Raw genomic sequence first — 21,066 nt, 5'->3', positions numbered from 1 at the left:
GGATAAGTTGATAGTGAGAGGTGTATACCGCATTGTAATTGCTAGTTATTAATGCAAAGTAATGTTTGTAGTGTTTAAGTGAGTGTTAGTGTGTGCCTACAGGTGGGTGTATGGAGAGGTGTGTAATAGTAGTAGTTACTAGTCAAAGGCACTTGTCGATAGACATTTGGCCTGCTTTGTGTGTGTGTGTGGCGCGATTTTGTAGTATTGCCGGGGTGGATGGGTGTGTGTACTCATCTATATGTAGCTGCAGGGGTCGAGTCACAGCTCCTCACCCCGCCTCTGCACTAGTCGTGTGTGTGTGTGTGTGTGTGTGTGTTAGTTACCATTTGTCCAAGGAACTTGTCACTAAGACACTTGGTTTGTTTGTTAGTATGTGTGTGTGTGTGTGTAGTAGTTACTGGTTTTCAAAGGCACTCGTCGATAGACACTTGTCCTGGTTCGTGTGTGTGTGTGTGTGTGTGGAGAGGGCAAGCAGGAGTATACAGCAAGTGCCTTGTGTAAGTCAATTATCAACCATCTGTGGTAACTACCAGCATCCTGCTCTTTCATCTGGCTATACCAGGCTATACTGGCCTGCTCTCTTTCTTGTTGAACCGGGGCATACCAGGCTATACTAGTCAACTCTGTAGTTTAACCGGGATATACCAGGCTGTAACAATATGCCCTCTTTTGTTTAACTTTTATGTACTAGGTTATACTTGTATAAATTCACTATTACGATAGTCTTCTATGTTGCTGTGTGTTATGTTATAGCAGTGTTTATTGAATTACGTATGTGTTACACATACTGTGTGTGTGAGGGAACACATAGAAGTGGAGGAATAACCAGAGAGAGAGAACATTGGCGTTTAATGGACAAAGTATGGGCGAGTCAGGAGGGAAAACTAGAGAAAAAACAAGTCAAGTAGCAATCAAAACAAGCCGATGTCTGGCACTTAGGCCCCACAGTGGCATTTAGGGCAATAACACATAAGGCTGACAGTGACACCAAGGGCGCACAATGGCACCTAGGAGTCTGTGGCTTCTGAGGCTCACAGTGGCACCTAGGGTTATGTGGCATCTAGGACTCAGAATGACACCTAGGGCCTGCATTGGCACCTAAGGCAAATAATGGCACAGTCGGTAGTAATCATGACACGTGCTGAATACCCCAGTTGGTGTGAGTGCCACCATTAGCTTCGATTTCAAATGTGCCATATTTTCATTGTGTCCAGGACTGTTACAATAACATTGTGTCCAGGACTGTTACAGTAACATTGTGTCCAGGAATGTTACAGTAACATTGTGTCCAGGACTGTTACAGTAACATTGTGTCCAGGACTTACAGTAACATTGTGTCCAGGACTGTTACAGTAACATTGTGTCCAGGACTGTTACAGTAACATTGTGTCCAGGACTGTTACAGTAACATTGTGTCCAGGACTTACAGTAACATTGTGTCCAGGACTGTTACAGTAACATTGTGTCCAGGACTGTTACAGTAACATTGTGTCCAGGACTGTTACAGTAACATTGTGTCCAGGACTGTTACAGTAACATTGTGTCCAGGACTGTTACAGTAACATTGTGTCCAGGACTGTTACAGTAACATTGTGTCCAGGACTGTTACAGTAACATTGTGTCCAGGACTGTTACAGTAACATTGTGTCCAGGACTGTTACAGTAACATTGTGTCCAGGACTGTTACAGTAACATTGTGTCCAGGACTGTTACAGTAACATTGTTTCCAGGACTGTTACAGTAACATTGTTTCCAGGGCTGTTACAGTAACATTGTGTCCAGGACTGTTACAGTAACATTGTGTCCAGGACTGTTACAGTAACATTGTGTCCAGGACTGTTACAGTAACATTGTTTCCAGGGCTGTTACAGTAACATTGTGTCCAGGACTGTTACAGTAACATTGTGTCCAGGACTGTTACAGTAACATTGTGTCCAGGACTGTTACAGTAACATTGTTTCCAGGGCTGTTACAGTAACATTGTGTCCAGGGCTGTTACAGTAACATTGTGTCCAGGACTGTTACAGTAACATTGTGTCCAGGACTGTTACAGTAACATTGTGTCCAGGACTGTTACAGTAACATTGTTTCCAGGACTGTTACAGTAACATTGTGTCCAGGAATGTTACAGTAACATTGTGTCCAGGACTGTTACAGTAACATTGTGTCCAGGAATGTTACAGTAACATTGTTTCCAGGACTGTTACAGTAACATTGTGTCCAGGAATGTTACAGTAACATTGTGTCCAGGACTGTTACAGTAACATTGTTTCCAGGGCTGTTACAGTAACATTGTGTCCAGGACTTACAGTAACATTGTGTCCAGGACTGTTACAGTAACATTGTGTCCAGGACTTACAGTAACATTGTGTCCAGGACTGTTACAGTAACATTGTGTTCAGGACTGTTACAGTAACATTGTGTCCAGGACTTACAGTAACATTGTGTCCAGGACTGTTACAGTAACATTGTGTCCAGGACTTACAGTAACATTGTGTCCAGGACTGTTACAGTAACATTGTGTCCAGGACTGTTACAGTAACATTGTGTTCAGGACTGTTACAGTAACATTGTGTCCAGGACTGTTACAGTAACATTGTGTCCAGGACTTAAAGTAACATTGTGTCCAGGGCTGTTACAGTAACATTGTGTCCAGGACTGTTACAGTAACATTGTGTCCAGGACTGTTACAGTAACATTGTGTCCAGGACTGTTACAGTAACATTGTGTCCAGGACTGTTACAGTAACATTGTGTCCAGGACTGTTACAGTAACATTGTTTCCAGGACTGTTACAGTAACATTGTTTCCAGGACTGTTACAGTAACATTGTTTCCAGGACTGTTACAGTAACATTGTTTCCAGGGCTGTTACAGTAACATTGTGTCCAGGACTGTTACAGTAACATTGTGTCCAGGACTGTTACAGTAACATTGTTTCCAGAACTGTTACAGTAACATTGTTTCCAGGGCTGTTACAGTAACATTGTGTCCAGGACTGTTACAGTAACATTGTGTCCAGGACTGTTACAGTAACATTGTGTCCAGGACTGTTACAGTAACATTGTGTCCAGGACTGTTACAGTAACATTGTGTCCAGGACTGTTACAGTAACATTGTGTCCAGGACTGTTACAGTAACATTGTGTCCAGGACTGTTACAGTAACATTGTGTCCAGGACTGTTACAGTAACATTGTGTCCAGGACTTACAGTAACATTGTGTCCAGGACTGTTACAGTAACATTGTGTCCAGGACTGTTACAGTAACATTGTGTCCAGGACTGTTACAGTAACATTGTGTCCAGGACTGTTACAGTAACATTGTGTCCAGGACTTACAGTAACATTGTGTCCAGGACTGTTACAGTAATATTGTGTCCAGGACTTACAGTAACATTGTGTCCAGGACTGTTACAGTAACATTGTGTTCAGGACTGTTACAGTAACATTGTTTCCAGGGCTGTTACAGTAACATTGTGTCCAGGACTGTTACAGTAACATTGTGTCCAGGACTGTTACAGTAACATTGTGTCCAGGACTGTTACAGTAACATTGTGTCCAGGACTGTTACAGTAACATTGTGTCCAGGACTGTTACAGTAACATTGTGTCCAGGACTGTTACAGTAACATTGTGTCCAGGACTGTTACAGTAACATTGTGTCCAGGACTGTTACAGTAACATTGTGTCCAGGACTTACAGTAACATTGTGTCCAGGACTGTTACAGTAACATTGTGTCCAGGACTGTTACAGTAACATTGTGTCCAGGACTGTTACAGTAACATTGTGTCCAGGACTGTTACAGTAACATTGTGTCCAGGACTTACAGTAACATTGTGTCCAGGACTGTTACAGTAACATTGTGTCCAGGACTGTTACAGTAACATTGTGTCCAGGACTGTTACAGTAACATTGTGTCCAGGACTGTTACAGTAACATTGTGTCCAGGACTGTTACAGTAACATTGTGTCCAGGACTGTTACAGTAACATTGTGTCCAGGACTTACAGTAACATTGTGTCCAGGACTGTTACAGTAACATTGTGTCCAGGACTGTTACAGTAACATTGTGTCCAGGACTGTTACAGTAACATTGTGTCCAGGACTGTTACAGTAACATTGTGTCCAGGACTGTTACAGTAACATTGTGTCCAGGACTGTTACAGTAACATTGTGTCCAGGACTGTTACAGTAACATTGTGTCCAGGACTGTTACAGTAACATTGTGTCCAGGACTGTTACAGTAACATTGTGTCCAGGACTGTTACAGTAACATTGTGTCCAGGACTGTTACAGTAACATTGTGTCCAGGACTGTTACAGTAACATTGTGTCCAGGACTGTTACGGTAACATTGTGTCCAGGACTGTTACAGTAACACTGTGTTCAGTAATATTTCTTAGTGTTTTATATAACAGCATTCTATGTGTTGTCATCAAAACTCGGTTACTTTATTTCCATCGCTGTTATTTTAATAACAGCGATATTAAAGTAATACGGAAGGAGAGTAACAGTAAGTAATAGTGAATAAAGCATTTTTGTAATTATAAGACTATCTACCCTTTTCCTTTAATATACCTTTGATGAGTACCGAGTTTTTTTTTTTTTTTACTCTCGGAGCCCGGCCTTGGGCCAGGCTCGTCTGGTGCTTGCCTGGTCAATAAGACTGTTGCTGCTGGCGGCCCGCTGGACCACATATCCACCACAACCTGGTTGGTCTGGCACCTGGTGAAGATACTTGTCCAGTTTCCTCTTGAAGACTGTTACACTTGTTCCAGCAGTATTTCTGATATCTTCTGGTAAGATTTTAAACAGTCTGGAGCCACTGACGTTAATACAGTGTTCTTTTGTTGTGCCCACGGTGCCCATGTTTTTCACTGGGTTTATTTTACACTTCCTCCCAAATTTCCCACTACAGTATGTTATTATGTTAGTGTGTAGGTTTAGGACCAGACCCTCAAGTGTTTTCCAGGTATATATTATCATGTATTTCTCTCTCCTTCTATCTAGTGAGTACAAATTTAGGACTTTAAGGCATTCCCAGTTATTTAAATGCTTTATTGGCTCTATGCGGACCGTAAATTATATCTATTTCTGTTCAAGCTCTGATATTTCCCCTACTCTGAACAGGTCCGTCAACACTGAACAATATTCTAAACGAGAGAGCACAAGTGATTTGGAAAGTGTCACCATTGGTACTAGCCCCTTTGTTTTGAAAGTTCTCATTATCCACCCGGTCATTTTCCTGGCTGTTGTGACATTTGCCTCATTGTATTCTTTTGAAAGAATGGTCAGCTGACATAATTCTAATTCTTTCACACGCTCCTTTCGTTCTGTTTGATGACTCTCTTGAGTTTTATATAGTGTCCCATTTGTGATCTTGGTTAATTCTTTATCTAAGCAGCTGGAACTTATCAAAATGTATTAGAAGGATGTTTGAACATTTTCCTTTGATGGTTGATGAATGTTGTTATTTCTTCGATGTTCATAGTAACCGAGTATTCAGATGAAACATTTTTAACATGCGTAGGGGACAAACAGGCAGGTTCAGCACCAGATATTGTGGAGTATTTACTAGCAGATACAGTTAATAACCAGTCGACTGAAGTTTCTCAACCTCAACAGACCCTTGAGTGAGATTGAAACCGGGCGGCGGGGGGCGAGGATCACCTGGACCATTATCAGGTGAACAGATAAATCCTTGAGTTGAGTGAGGTTGTCTTAAGAAATAGTTTTGTTTGCAGAAGTTAAGTGAGGTTCTCACTAGTTACTGCTCTTCCTTCACGATCTGTTGTAAACCTTTGATAGCCGCTTACACCTCTCCAACTACTGAAAGAAATGTTAATAGGTGCGGTTATTGCTGCCACTACTGACTTTAATAGCTGTTTCTTAAAGAGTTAAGAGCCTCGTATTGACAGTTGTACCCCTCTACCTCCTCCTCTCCACCTTGATTTTTAATGGTGTGTGTGTGTGTGTGTAAGACAGAGGGCCAGAGGAAAATGGGATGGGAGTTAATCAGTATCTTTTCCATTCTGTGTATAGCTTACGAGCCAGTAACTTGTATTTGTGTGTACGTCGATGCTTTAAGTGCTGGTCCTTATCTTCATCTCCGTCTTAGTTGCCATACTCCCTTGTTGTCTTGCTGACCTCTGCCTCAGAACACGAAGAAATGCCAGCACCTGTGCTTTTACTGTCTACAGGCACGTACAGAACTACAGTATATTCGCTTATTTCCTCTTGTGATTCGAGTGTTTGCTGCTCTCCCTTTAAAGAACAAATACGCGGACACACTATGCCAATGAGAAATGCCGAGCATTTCCCCTTCTAGCAGGGTGTCATCTTTTCTGGCACTTCATCTACCCCTGGTTTATATACACACATGAGTGCCTCGGCACTGTCATATACACCAGTGTCCGACTCAACCTGTTATTGTCCCCTTTTTGATGTTGTTTATTAGCTTCCTGGGGCCATCCCGTCCGGCTGTCATCCCTCCCTCCCTCACTTTCCCTCTGTGAACCTTTAATGGAATACTTGACGATATTCTCATTGCCCTACTGACGTCTCTCAGCTCAGGCTAGCTGATATGTTTTAACATTTTGTGGGATGGAGTATGACAGGGAAATACCCCTTTTGTTCCCAGTGAGTAACTGATACAGTATGAGGGGGAAATATAGCTTTTGTTCCCACAGAGTAACTTAATATTGAGTAGGGTAGCAACACACTGCTGATGTATCCAATTTTGATAAATTAAAAAAAAAAGTCCTTTCCACTCTCCGTGCCGGCTTTTTTTTCTTCCTTCCCTTCCCTTCCCTTCCTCAGTTCTTCCTTTGTTCCCAGCCTCCTGTTTTCCTTCCTCCATTCCCTCTTTTGTCGCTCTCCTCTCCGTTTGTCGCCCCCTTCCTGTGTTGGGTCACCCTAACAGGTGACGTTTTCTTAATAAATATCTTAATCAGTGTACAGATGTTTTATTACCTACACCAAGTCAGTGTATAACAAAGAGATAATTATTTTGTCATTTTTAGCAAAATGTTTTAAACTCCCACAAAAAATTACAGCTACGTAAACAGACACATACACACACACACACACACACACACACACACACACACACACACACACACACACACACACACACACACACACACACACACACACACACACACACAGCCTCACCTAGCCAAGCATGTAAGGAAACTAGAGAAAGTGCAAAGGTTTGCAACACGACTAGTCCCGGAGCTAAGGGGTATGTCCTACGAGGAGAGGTTAAGGGAAATCTACTTGACGACACTGGAAGACAGGAGAGATAGGGGGATATGATAACGACATATAAAATATTGAGAGGAATCGACAAGGTGGACAGAGACAGGATGTTCCAGAGATGGGACACAGCAGCAAGGGGTCACAGTTGGAAATTGAAGACTCAGATGAACCACGGGGATGTTAGGAAGTATTTCTTCAGTCACAGAATTGTCAGGAAGTGGAATAGTCTGGGGAGTAATGTAGTGGAGGCAGGATCCATACATAGCTTTAAGAAGATGTGTGATAAAGCTTATGGAGCAGGATAAGTGACCGAGTAGCGGCCAGTGAAGAGGCGGGGCCAGGAGTTGTGAATCGACCTCTGCAACCACAACTAGGTGAGTACACACGCGCACGAATAATGCTACTAACTACTTGCTGCTTTCAACTGGTTTCCAGTACATGTTCAATACATCTTTCAATCATCTAAGCTTCTACCGTCATTTTTTTCTCTAGGTAAACGTAGCTACATGAGAAAGTTACCTTCACTAATACATTATTCACGATAATGCTGTGCAAATGAGAATCTATTGGAACTTCAGTAATGGCCCTTGAAGACTTTTCCCGGAGCCTGAATGCCAGGGCGGCCCCTACTTCATTAATTACTGTTATTTGTGGATGGAAATGCTTTTAAATCAAACCTGTTATATATCCTGGTTATTAAATGCCCTTCCATTGTAATTATTGGTGTGTGTGTACGATTTAAATGTAATCTTCACCCTTCATTCTCTCTCTGTCTCTCTCTGGAAATAATAAGTATCTTTAATAGTTAAATAAGTGAATATTGATACTCATTACTTATTCAGGGTAAATATTTATGTGTAAGAGCATCATTTATCACACAAGACACCTTGTCTCGGTGCCAGATATGTGTACAGCAGTGTAAATATGTGTACAGTGTAAATAGAAACATGTGCAAGTTTGGAAATGATGCAGGTGTGTAATAGAAATGTTTACATCTTATTAGATGAGTGTGTGAATCACTTACGATGATTGTGTAAATGTTACATATACATACCCTTACTAGACAAGTGTATGATTTTTTGTGTGTGTTTGTGCGTGTAAATGTAACAGGAATGTTGGCATGACGACACTGCAGGATAGGAGGGTCAGGGAAGACATGATAACGACATATAAAATACTGCGCGGAATAGACAAGGTGGACAAAGACAAGATGTTCCAGAGATGGGACACAGAGACAAGGGGTCACAATTGGAAATTGAAAACTCCTAGATACATATTTGTGAAGGTGTGTAATGAGGAAAGGCACACTGTTGACAAGTGTGCTACATATTGTAGTATAAATCTTAGAATTATTATTATTATTATTATTATTATTATTATTATTATTATTATTATTATTATTGCTTTATTGATGTTATGTGCAGGAACGCACAGAGTACTAAGCCCGTGTGAAGACACGTACACGTATAAAATTTTTACCTTAGTAACACCTGTTCTATGAGAAAACACACACACACACACACACACACACATACACACAGGCAGGAACCATACATAGTTTTAAGAAGAGGTATGACAAAGCTCAGGAAGCAGAGAGAGAGAGAGGATCCAGTAGCGATCAGTGAAGAGGCGGGGCCAGGAGCTGAGTCTCGACCCCTGCAACCACAATTAGGTGAGTACACACACACACACACACACACACACACACACACACACACACACACACACACACACACACACGGACGGTACTAGCTCAGGTCACAAACATTTTCATATTGGAGATCCTTTCTCTCTTCTTATCTTTCGTAAATTTCCCTTTTAATATGAATATATATTGGCTCATGTAATGGTTCTCTTTGTTGATACGCCTGTCATTTTTTCCTCTCTTAGAAGATGTTTTAATCTGCTGATCCATTTCGGATCATTTCTCTTATTTCCCTTCTACCTTCTTTTAATGAAGCAAACTACACAAGTAATACAGGTACTGACATGTTGTCAGTATTATAATCAGGCTATGTTTCGCTCGCCATTAGTTTTGTCAAGTCTATATATAATGTTTCAAAACGTTGCATGTGTGTGTGTGTGTGTGTCCACTTACCTAACTATAAATAATATATCGTAAACGTACATATTATACGAGTATTATATAAATATATTATATTTAATTATTTAACAATGAAATTATAGAACAACAAAACGTCTGATTATTCTCGATATGTCAATATCAGTGTTCACGTTATTATATGTTAATATAATAACGACTGCAATGTTAGTTTTTTAACATAGATATTACATTATATGAGAGTCTGCTGCATATGATTGTTGGATAAATGCAAGAAAATTATATATATATATATGCAAACTCTCTGTATATATGTAAAATTATAAATATTACGTATGTGTTACGCATACGTATCATGGAACTGTACTGCGCGTTCCCAGTACCTACTCTTGAAGCTGTGTATGGGGTTATCCTCTTCATATATATATATATATATATATATATATATATATATATATATATATATATATATATATATATATATATATATATATATATATATATATATATATTGTTAGGTAAGACACATATGCAACAGTTAGGTATCTTTATTTCGAAACGTTTCGCCTACACAGTAGGCTTCTTCAGTCGAGTACAGAAAAGTTGATAGAAGCAGAAGAGACTTGAAGACGATGTAATCAGTCCATCACCCTTAAAGTTTTGAGGTGGTCAGTCCCTCAGTCTGGAGAAGAGCATTGTTCCAAAGTCTGAAACAATATGGAGTTGAAGTGACAGGATGGAGCCTTATATAGCGCCAGGAGGTGAGACGAAGGTCACTAGTAGAAGTAAGAACGCAGATGTTGGGAGGTCAGGTCCCTCTCAAATCCAGCCGTTCTCACTAGTAGAGGTTGTCGAAGTTGATTGCAGGTCTGTACCAAGATACCCTTGTGTTGCAGTGTCTGACAGATTGAACATTAAAATGGTATAAAATACCGACAGGTTATTAGGTAAGACACATATGCAACAGTTTGGTATCTTTATTTCGAAACGTTTCGCCTACACAGTAGGCTGGATTTGAGAGGGACCTGACCTCCCAACATCTGCGTTCTTACTTCTACTAGTGACCTTCGTCTCACCTCCTGGCGCTATATAAGGCTCCATCCTGTCACTTCAACTCCATATTGTTTCAGACTTTGGAACAATGCTCTTCTCCAGACTGAGGGACTGACCACCTCAAAACTTTAAGGGTGATGGACTGATTACATCGTCTTCAAGTCTCTTCTGCTTCTATCAACTTTTCTGTACTCGACTGAAGAAGCCTACTGTGTAGGCGAAACGTTTCGAAATAAAGATACCTAACTGTTGCATATGTGTCTTACCTAACAACCTGTCGGTATTTTATACCATTTTAACGTTCATATATATATATATATATATATATATATATATATATATATATTATATATATATATGCAATAAGATCACAGTAAACAGGTGATTTCAGAATATGCAAAACAACCACTGTGAAAGAATAGAGAAAGTCCAAGCGCTTTCGTGACTTCTCACATTATCAAGGAACTATAAAGACAATACATGAAAGGATGGCATATGAAGGGTCGAGACCACACCTCTCCATCACATCCCACAATTTAATAATACATTTAATAATACAACGGAGCAACACCTGACGCGCGACGACATCCGACTCATAAAAAAGGAGGAGCACTGCAGCGGGCCCGCTGGCCCAGCTAGAGTGTTCCTTCATGACATCCCACTAGCAAAATATTTGTCCAACCCAAGTACTCAACCCAAGAATTAAGATTTATTATTTGTCCATTGTATTATTAAATGTATTATTAAATGCCTTCCTTTCATGTATTGTCTTTATAGTTCCTTGATAATGTGAGAAGTCACGAAAGCGCTTGGACTTTCTCTATTCTTTCACAGAGGTTGTTTTGCATATTCTGAAATCACCTGTTTACTGCGATCTTATTGCATATATATAAATATATATATAAATATATATATATATATATATATAAATACATATATATATATATATATATAAATACATATATATATAAATATATATATATATATTTTTTTTTTATTATCACACCGGCCGATTCCCACCAAGGCAGGGTGGCCCGAAAAAGAAAAACTTTCACCATCATTCACTCCATCACTGTCTTGCCAGAAGGGTGCTTTACACTACAGTTTTTAAACTGCAACATTAACACCCCTCCTTCAGAGTGCAGGCACTGTACTTCCCATCTCCAGGACTCAAGTCCGGCCTGCCGGTTTCCCTGAATCCCTTCATAAATGTTACTTTGCTCACACTCCAACAGCACGTCAAGTATTAAAAACCATTTGTCTCCATTCACTCCTATCAAACACGCTCACGCATGCCTGCTGGAAGTCCAAGCCCCTCGCACACAAAACCTCCTTTACCCCCTCCCTCCAACCCTTCCTAGGCCGACCCCTACCCCGCCTTCCTTCCACTACAGACTGATACACTCTTGAAGTCATTCTGTTTCGCTCCATTCTCTCTACATGTCCGAACCACCTCAACAACCCTTCCTCAGCCCTCTGGACAACAGTTTTGGTAATCCCGCACCTCCTCCTAACTTCCAAACTACGAATTCTCTGCATTATATTCACACCACACATTGCCCTCAGACATGACATCTCCACTGCCTCCAGCCTTCTCCTCGCTGCAACATTCATCACCCACGCTTCACACCCATATAAGAGCGTTGGTAAAACTATACTCTCATACATTCCCCTCTTTGCCTCCAAGGACAAAGTTCTTTGTCTCCACAGACTCCTAAGTGCACCACTCACTCTTTTTCCCTCATCAATTCTATGATTCACCTCATCTTTCATAGACCCATCTGCTGACACGTCCACTCCCAAATATCTGAATACGTTCACCTCCTCCATACTCTCTCCCTCCAATCTGATATTCAATCTTTCATCACCTAATCTTTTTGTTATCCTCATAACCTTACTCTTTCCTGTATTCACCTTTAATTTTCTTCTTTTGCACACCCTACCAAATTCATCCACCAATCTCTGCAACTTCTCTTCAGAATCTCCCAAGAGCACAGTGTCATCAGCAAAGAGCAGCTGTGACAACTCCCACTTTGTGTGTGATTCTTTATCTTTTAACTCCACGCCTCTTGCCAAGACCCTCGCATTTACTTCTCTTACAACCCCATCTATAAATATATTAAACAACCACGGTGACATCACACATCCTTGTCTAAGGCCTACTTTTACTGGGAAAAAATTTCCCTCTTTCCTACATACTCTAACTTGAGCCTCACTATCCTCGTAAAAACTCTTCACTGCTTTCAGTAACCTACCTCCTACACCATACACTTGCAACATCTGCCACATTGCCCCCCTATCCACCCTGTCATACGCCTTTTCCAAATCCATAAATGCCACAAAGACCTCTTTAGCCTTATCTAAATACTGTTCACTTATATGTTTCACTGTAAACACCTGGTCCACACACCCCCTACCTTTCCTAAAGCCTCCTTGTTCATCTGCTATCCTATTCTCCGTCTTACTCTTAATTCTTTCAATTATAACTCTACCATACACTTTACCAGGTACACTCAACAGACTTATCCCCCTATAATTTTTGCACTCTCTTTTATCCCCTTTGCCTTTATACAAAGGAACTATGCATGCTCTCTGCCAATCCCTAGGTACCTTACCTTCTTCCATACATTTATTAAATAATTGCACCAACCACTCCAAAACTATATCCCCACCTGCTTTTAACATTTCTATCTTTATCCCATCAATCCCGGCTGCCTTACCCCCTTTCATTTTACCTACTGCCTCACGAACTTCCCCCACACTCACAACTGGCTCTTCCTCACTCCTACAAGATGTTATTCCTCCTTGCCCTATACACGAAATCACAGCTTCCCTATCTTCATCAACATTTAACAATTCCTCAAAATATTCCTTCCATCTTCCCAATACCTCTAACTCTCCATTTAATAACTCTCCTCTCCTATTTTTAACTGACAAATCCATTTGTTCTCTAGGCTTTCTTAACTTGTTAATCTCACTCCAAAACTTTTTCTTATTTTCAACAAAATTTGTTGATAACATCTCACCCACTCTCTCATTTGCTCTCTTTTTACATTGCTTCACCACTCTCTTAACTTCTCTCTTTTTCTCCATATACTCTTCCCTCCTTGCATCACTTCTACTTTGTAAAAACTTCTCATATGCTAACTTTTTCTCCCTTACTACTCTCTTTACATCATCATTCCACCAATCGCTCCTCTTCCCTCCTGCACCCACTTTCCTGTAACCACAAACTTCTGCTGAACACTCTAACACTACATTTTTAAACCTACCCCATACCTCTTCGACCCCATTGCCTATGCTCTCATTAGCCCATCTATCCTCCAATAGCTGTTTATATCTTACCCTAACTGCCTCCTCTTTTAGTTTATAAACCTTCACCTCTCTCTTCCCTGATGCTTCTATTCTCCTTGTATCCCATCTACCTTTTACTCTCAGTGTAGCTACAACTAGAAAGTGATCTGATATATCTGTGGCCCCTCTATAAACATGTACATCCTGAAGTCTACTCAACAGTCTTTTATCTACCAATACATAATCCAACAAACTACTGTCATTTCGCCCTACATCATATCGTGTATACTTATTTATCCTCTTTTTCTTAAAATATGTATTACCTATAACTAAACCCCTTTCTATACAAAGTTCAATCAAAGGGCTCCCATTATCATTTACACCTGGCACCCCAAACTTACCTACCACACCCTCTCTAAAAGTTTCTCCACACAAACACGCAAATATATCTCAGCTAAATATCACATTAGGGTAAAATATCTGGGCTACTCTTTAATGCGTAATTAAGCCAGATTGCGTTAGCGCTGTGTCCTGTAATTATAACAACACATTGTAAGCTAAGCTGACAACATTACGCCACACACAAAGTGTAATGCTGAATGTTCACCTCCAGAATAGTGTAAATAATTGCAGCCCTGCCCGGATTATTACACACTTGGTCCAGTATTATTTTGCGTCTTATGCTGACATCTTGCGCTGTTTAAATTATCACCGGAAAGTTTAGTTCTCCCACTGTTAAAAACTTTTCACTTGAATATTAGTTCTTTTACTGTTTAAAACTTTCACCAGAATGGTAGTTTTTCCACTGGTAAAACTTACACCAGAAAGTTTAGTTCTTCAGTTGTGAAAGCTTTTCACCGAAAGTGGTTCTGGTGTTTAGCATTTCTCCAGAAAGTTCCGTCGATCGTACAATTTTCAGTATTCCCACTCTTCCAACTTTCGCAGTTCCCACTCTTCTAACTTTCACCGTTCCCACTCTTCCAACTTTCACAGTTCCCACTCTTCCAACTTTCACAGTTCCCACTCTTCCAACTTTCACAGTTCCCACTCTTCCAACTTTCACAGTTTCCACTCTTCCAACTTTCACAGTTCCCACTCTTCCAACTTTCACAGTTCCCACTCTTCCAACTTTCACAGTTCCCACTCTTCCAACTTTCGCAGTTCCCACTCTTCTAACTTTCACCGTTCCCACTCTTCCAACTTTCACAGTTCCCACTCTTCCAACTTTCACAGTTCCCACTCTTCCAACTTTCACAGTTCCCACTCTTCCAACTTTCACAGTTTTCACTCTTCCAACTTTCACAGTTTCCACTCTTCCAACTTTCACAGTTCCCACTCTTCCAACTTTCACAGTTCCCACTCTTCCAACTTTCACAGTTTCCACTCTTCCAACTTTCACAGTACCCACTCTTCCAACTTTCACAGTTCCCACTCTTCCAACTTTCACAGTTCCCACTCTTCCAACTTTCACAGTTTCCACTCTTCCAACTTTCACAGTACCCACTCTTCCAACTTTCACAGTTCCCACTCTTCCAACTTTCACAGTTTCCACTCTTCCAACTTTCACAGTACCCACTCTTCCAACTTTCACAGTACCCACTCTTCCAACTTTCACAGTTCCCACTCTTCCAACTTTCACAGTTCCCACTCTTCCAACTTTCACAGTACCCACTCTTCTAACTTTCACTAGACTGTTCAGTTCTTCCCATTATGAATCATGCACACCAGAACACCCACTTCATCTACTCTTGAAAAAACTTCTTACTATAATACACTGCAACAACTCTCACTAGAATCCTCGGTTCTTCCACTGCTAAAACTTTCACCAGAGAAAGGTGTAAATAAAGAAGCAACAATAAGAAGTACAATCCTGTCATTCGTATGCAAATGAGACGGGAACTTTCTCGCTCATTTTTGCGACTTTCTGATGTAGGCAACCTAGTTACTAATGAATTCTGGACATTTTTTTCAGTTTAGGGAGAGATTATTACCCCTCGTGGATTGTAACTACATGTAAATAAGTCACGTTGACTTCTTTTTTTAGGGGGATTAACTTAGTTTTTTTCTGTATATTTGACAACCAGTGTGTGTGTGTGTGTGTGTGTGTGTGTGTGTGTGTGTGTGTGTGTGTGTGTGTGTGTGTGTGTGTGTGTGTGTGTGTGTGTGTGCAGCAATGTTGCTGATGCAGTTATATAAATGATCAGGGGGTTGTTAGTAATTTTTAGTGAATTTGATTAATTTATTATTATTATTATTGCTATTATTATTGTTATTAAAATTAGTATGGTTATTATTAGTAGTAGTATTAAAATTATTATTACTATTATTATTAGCATTGTTGTTAGTATTATTATTATTACTACATGTATTAAAATATATTAATATTGTGATGCATTTCAAACTCCGTCTACGTTTTGAAGTAAGGAAAGAGTCAAAGTTGATCCAAGGATAAATTTTGTTGGTGGTGGGGGGGAGGGGAATAAAGAGAGTACAGAGAACGAGCTTTTATTGATACGATGTTTCACCCCGGGGGCTTTATTGATTTAGTTTAATAAAGCTGTACCCTGAGCAAAGCGTTGCCCCAATAAAAGTTTGTTTTGTTTATTATTTTTGTAGTGATAGTGGGAGGCTTGTGCCTGTACATGCAGTCTGATGGTTGTCCTGTCGTGTGTCAGCGAATATTTTATTGGACAAACAGGAATTGAAGCGTGGATTGTCCTGTTTTCCACGCCGTGGAGTCGTTATTTCCTGTATTTTTCTTACCAGAATGTAAGGTTATTTACTTATTGGTAGAGATGTGGAATTTTTCTTTAATATTATCGTCATTATGTATTTTGTGGTGTCGCCAGGTGTGAAGAGGGGTAGTGGATGTGGTGTTGCTGTAGCCGTGGCGGTGGTTGTTAAAACGGTGGTGTACCAGGCCTCTAGATGTAGTCTTGGTGTGGTAGTGGTAGTAGTGGTGGCAGTAGACCAGGCCTCTGGTCAAGGTGTGGTAATGGTGGTGGTGGTGATAGACCAGATCTCCGGTACTAGATAGCAACATTTAATTAGACTCACTTGTCTATCAAGAAGGGTTATATTATAGTGAAGCAGATCATTAGCATTTATATATATAACACTTACCGGTATGTTGCATTTTGGAAGCCGTGTCTGGGACCGGACTGCAGGAGTGATGACATCAGAAATAAGATACAGGCAAGCCATAGCTTGTGGCCCTTGTGCTCTCTCAGAGAATGCCATTGTAGTTATTCAGTTTTTACCGTGGCTATCTTAGACTCACTCTCCCACTTTAGCTGTCGTAGACAGACTCATCCTCCCCACTGTACCTGCCTTAGACTCACCCTCCCTCTGTAGCTGTCTTAGACTCATCCTTTACTAGCCTCTCAGGATTCTAGACCGATTTCCCCGTGGGCAGAGCTTAAGTAGTTTCCCCTAAATTACCCCAGTCTTGTGCCCAGACCTCGATGTAGGATCAGTCCCAACCTTGACTGTGCCCTCGCTTCCGCTTCCTTTCTGTCTCCCGTCCCCGCCCTTTTCTCATATATATATATATATATATATATATATATATATATATATATATATATATATATATATATATATATATATACATACATACATATATACACACACACATATATACTGGCTCCCTTATCTTCGCGCTTCTGTGTGACTAGTTGATGGTCCAAGTCGGTCTCTCAAAACCATCAGTGTTAACATAGAAACCCACAATGTAACCTCAAGCACACAAGAAAATAACTAGAATAAGCGCCACAGTTTGTGCTTGCTAGCCTGGAGACGGGAGTGCTGACCTCCAGGGTGCGTGGCATTAAGGGAGGGTACACCATGGTGAGTGATATCGGGGAGGATACCCCCAGCTTGGGGGAAGAGGAGTTAAGGGCCCTCGCTATAAACAGCCGTGATGGTACTGGGCACGCGAGCACGGGCGCCACCTTTTTGCTCTGAATTTTGAGATGCTGCGTGCCAGACCCGGCTCCAGATGCATCCTGATACCACTCGTGACGGTGAGGTGACTACACTAGCAACGTGACCTTGTAGGAACAAGGGGAAGTAAGTGATTGATAAGGGATACAAGTACTTAGTAATATTGAAATGAGTTAATTGGTATTTATGGTAATGTGTGACATGGGATTGTAAAGAGCCAATGGTCGTGTACAAGATGACGGGGTGAAGAATGGAATGAAGACAATAAAGCAAATATGACGACAGCCAGGAAGATAACCGGGTGGATAATGAGAACTTTCAGAATAAGGGAAAAAGTTTCAGTGGTGAATTTATTCAAGTTGCTTGTACTCTCTCGTTTAGAATATTGTTCTGTGGTGACGGTCAGGGCAGGAGATATCATAGCTGGAACAGATGCAGAGATCTTTTACGGCCAGCACAGCTATTGAAACATTTAAATTATGTACTCACTGGAACGGAGAAGAGGAAGATATATGATACATACGTGGAAAGTACTTGAGGGCCTTGTTCCAGATCTGCACACTGCTATAACAACATACTGGAGTGAGAAATATTGGAGGAAGTGTAAAATAAACCTAGTGAAAAGAAAAGGCGCCGTGGACACAATAAGAGAACACTGTACTGCTGGGACAAGTGTAGAAGTCTTCTATAGGAAACTGAACAAGTACCTCGACCAGGCCCATGACTGGGCTCCGAAAGTAGTGAAACTCTCGAAACTTCAAAGGTATATCAAAGATAAGGTGCGCTAGTATGGATATGTGGTGCAGCGCTGTATAGCCCTTGTGGTTTAGCGCTTCTTTTTGATTATAATAATAATAATATGAATATGTGGGCCAGCGGGTCGCCAGCAGCAACGGCCTGGTTGATTAGGCAATCCTGGCCCAAGGTCGGGCTCCAGGAGTAGTGAAATTCTTAGAACTCATTAAAGGTAAAGTATTAGTAGTGGTAGTAATACTAGCAGTAGTGGTATATTCATTTTTCACTGGGGAAGAGCTAGATCCGTAAGGGTCATACAGCGCCTTGTGTATGGAGGGTATTGACGATTGATCCGACGAGAAAAGAAGGGCAGCTTCAATTCCTTCGATCAAGAGCCCTTCACCGACATTAAGGCGCGTGCTTGAAAGGGAAGGTGACTAGAGAATTTGAAGTAAAATTAACCGTATTAGGGTGCCACCGTTGTGTTCTGTGGCACTGTTAGGGTGCCACCGTTGTGTTCTGTGGCACTGTTAGGGTGCCACCGTTGTGTTGTGTGACACTGTTAGGGTGCCACCGTTGTGTTGTGTGACACTGTTAGGGTGCCACCGTTGTGTTGTGTGACACTGTTAGGGTGCCACCGTTGTGTTGTGTGACACTGTTAGGGTGCCACCGTTGTGTTGTGTGACACTGTTAGGGTGCCACCGTTGTGTTGTGTGACACTCTCTCACAGCATTGACAATAAAACAGTGTGACAGGTTTTTGACTGATACAAACGACAGGGACAGTAGCACTATACCTCCCAGCTTAGTTTAGACAAAATTATTATATACGAGGCTCTGAATCGCCGATTTGAAGCATTCCGGTACATTTATTGCTTTACCGTGTCATGTTGGTTCTTCTGTGTTTATTGGTGTAGTGTGTCGTGTACTTCATTGTGTCATATTTACTGTTTTAGTGTGCCATATATTGGAATATTTTGTAATTTATTGGTTTAGTGTCATATTGGTTCATTGTACTATGTTGCTGCGGTATGTTATACTTAATGGTTCAGGCGTGTCCTGTATCTTGATTCAGTGTCACATATAATGTTCCAGTGTGTCATATTAATGATTCAGTGTGTCACACTACACTTGTTTTATCCTTCTTGTCCCCCTCTTCATTCATGTCCCTCGCCTCTTTTTATTGTCGAGGTTTGCTATTTCTCATCTACATGTTATTCCTCGTTCATCAGCGACCCTTCTCTCCTCCAGTGCTTCCTTCCTACCAACATTGATCCTCCAGCCAGTCCGCTATCCCCTCGTTAGTTACCTTGCGCTATCCCCTCGTTAGTTACCTTGCCTTGACCAACGCTTGAGTGTTTGCGGGGGCCACTGAATATGCATGTCCAATGCACCACTAGTATGTCCTTGGTATGTCTCCGCCGTGTCCGTACAAGGCGTTGTTTGTGTGTGTATTTGTGGATGTGGCTGTGATGGATAGGTAGACAGGTGGCAGATAATAGACGGGTGACAGGGAGCACACTGCACTCACACCACCTTATTGCTGCATTAGAGAGAGTGAGAGTGAACCAGACAAACCATAACATGATTTGTCCGGTTCATACCACTACATGACACTATAACATGACACGCCATAACATGACACACATAACATGGCACACCATAACAAGACACACCATAACATGACATACATAACATGACACACCATAACACTATAATAGGCGAAATGTACCTGTTCTCCTTCTCTGTGTATCCCTCCCTTTCCCATATCCCCCTCTCATTACCCTCCTCCCCTCTCCCCTCACAGGGGACTTGTGTGTTTTGGTGAAATGTTTCTCTCGGACGTTTTTTTTTTTTTCACAGTCAGCGAGGAGGAAGGGGGTAGTGAGGTATTAAAGTAGCAGTGATGGGGTTGCGTGCCGGCGTATGTGTTGGCGTATACCAAGGCTAAGTATATACGCAGGGGAAGCCTCATACCTGCCACCACACCCTAGGTGAGAGGGCTGCTCTGGAAGGATGAATAAAGGGAGAGGGATAGAGAGGAAGAGTGAGAGAGGGAGAGATGAAAGATGATGACAGGGAGAGAAGGACAAAGAGAGGGGGAGAGGGTTAAAGAAGAGGAACGGAATGGAGAGGAAGAGTGTGAGTAGGTAAGGGAGAGGGACAGGTATAAAAATGTAGAGCAGGAAAGGGATAGAAAGGAAAAGTGAGAAAAACAGAAGAATAAAAAGTGAGACGAATAGAGAGGATAACTGAGAGTGGGATAGGGATATAGAGAAAATGATAACGAGAAGGAGAGTGAGAAGGATAACGAGAGGGAGCGTGAGAAGGATAACGAGAGGGAGTGATAAGGATAACGAGAGAGAGAGTGATAAGGATAACGAGAGGGAGAGTGAAAAGGATAACGAGAGGGAGAGTGAAAAGGATAAAGAAAGGGAGGCAGGTCATGGTGTCATCAGCTGCACGCACTCTGTATGCCTGTAAACACTCCCCTCCCCCTCCCCCTCGCCCACTCCCTCCCCCCTCCCCCTCCCCTCCCCCTCCCTACTCGCCCTCGCCCTCCCCTCCCCCTCCCTCCCCCACCCCTTCACTTTCCCCCTCCTTCCCCCTCCCCTCCCCCCTCCCCCTCCCTCCCCCACCCCTTCACTTTCCCCCTCCTTCCCCCTCCCCTCCCCCCTCCCCCTCCCTCCCCAACTTCCTTCCATTGCTTTGTTTACTT

This window comes from Cherax quadricarinatus, chromosome 48, assembly GCF_038502225.1.
Source record: "Cherax quadricarinatus isolate ZL_2023a chromosome 48, ASM3850222v1, whole genome shotgun sequence".
Classification (NCBI taxonomy): Eukaryota; Metazoa; Arthropoda; class Malacostraca; order Decapoda; family Parastacidae; genus Cherax; species Cherax quadricarinatus.
The sequence above is the reverse complement of the archived record's forward strand: the minus strand, read 5'-3'. Positions refer to the sequence as shown.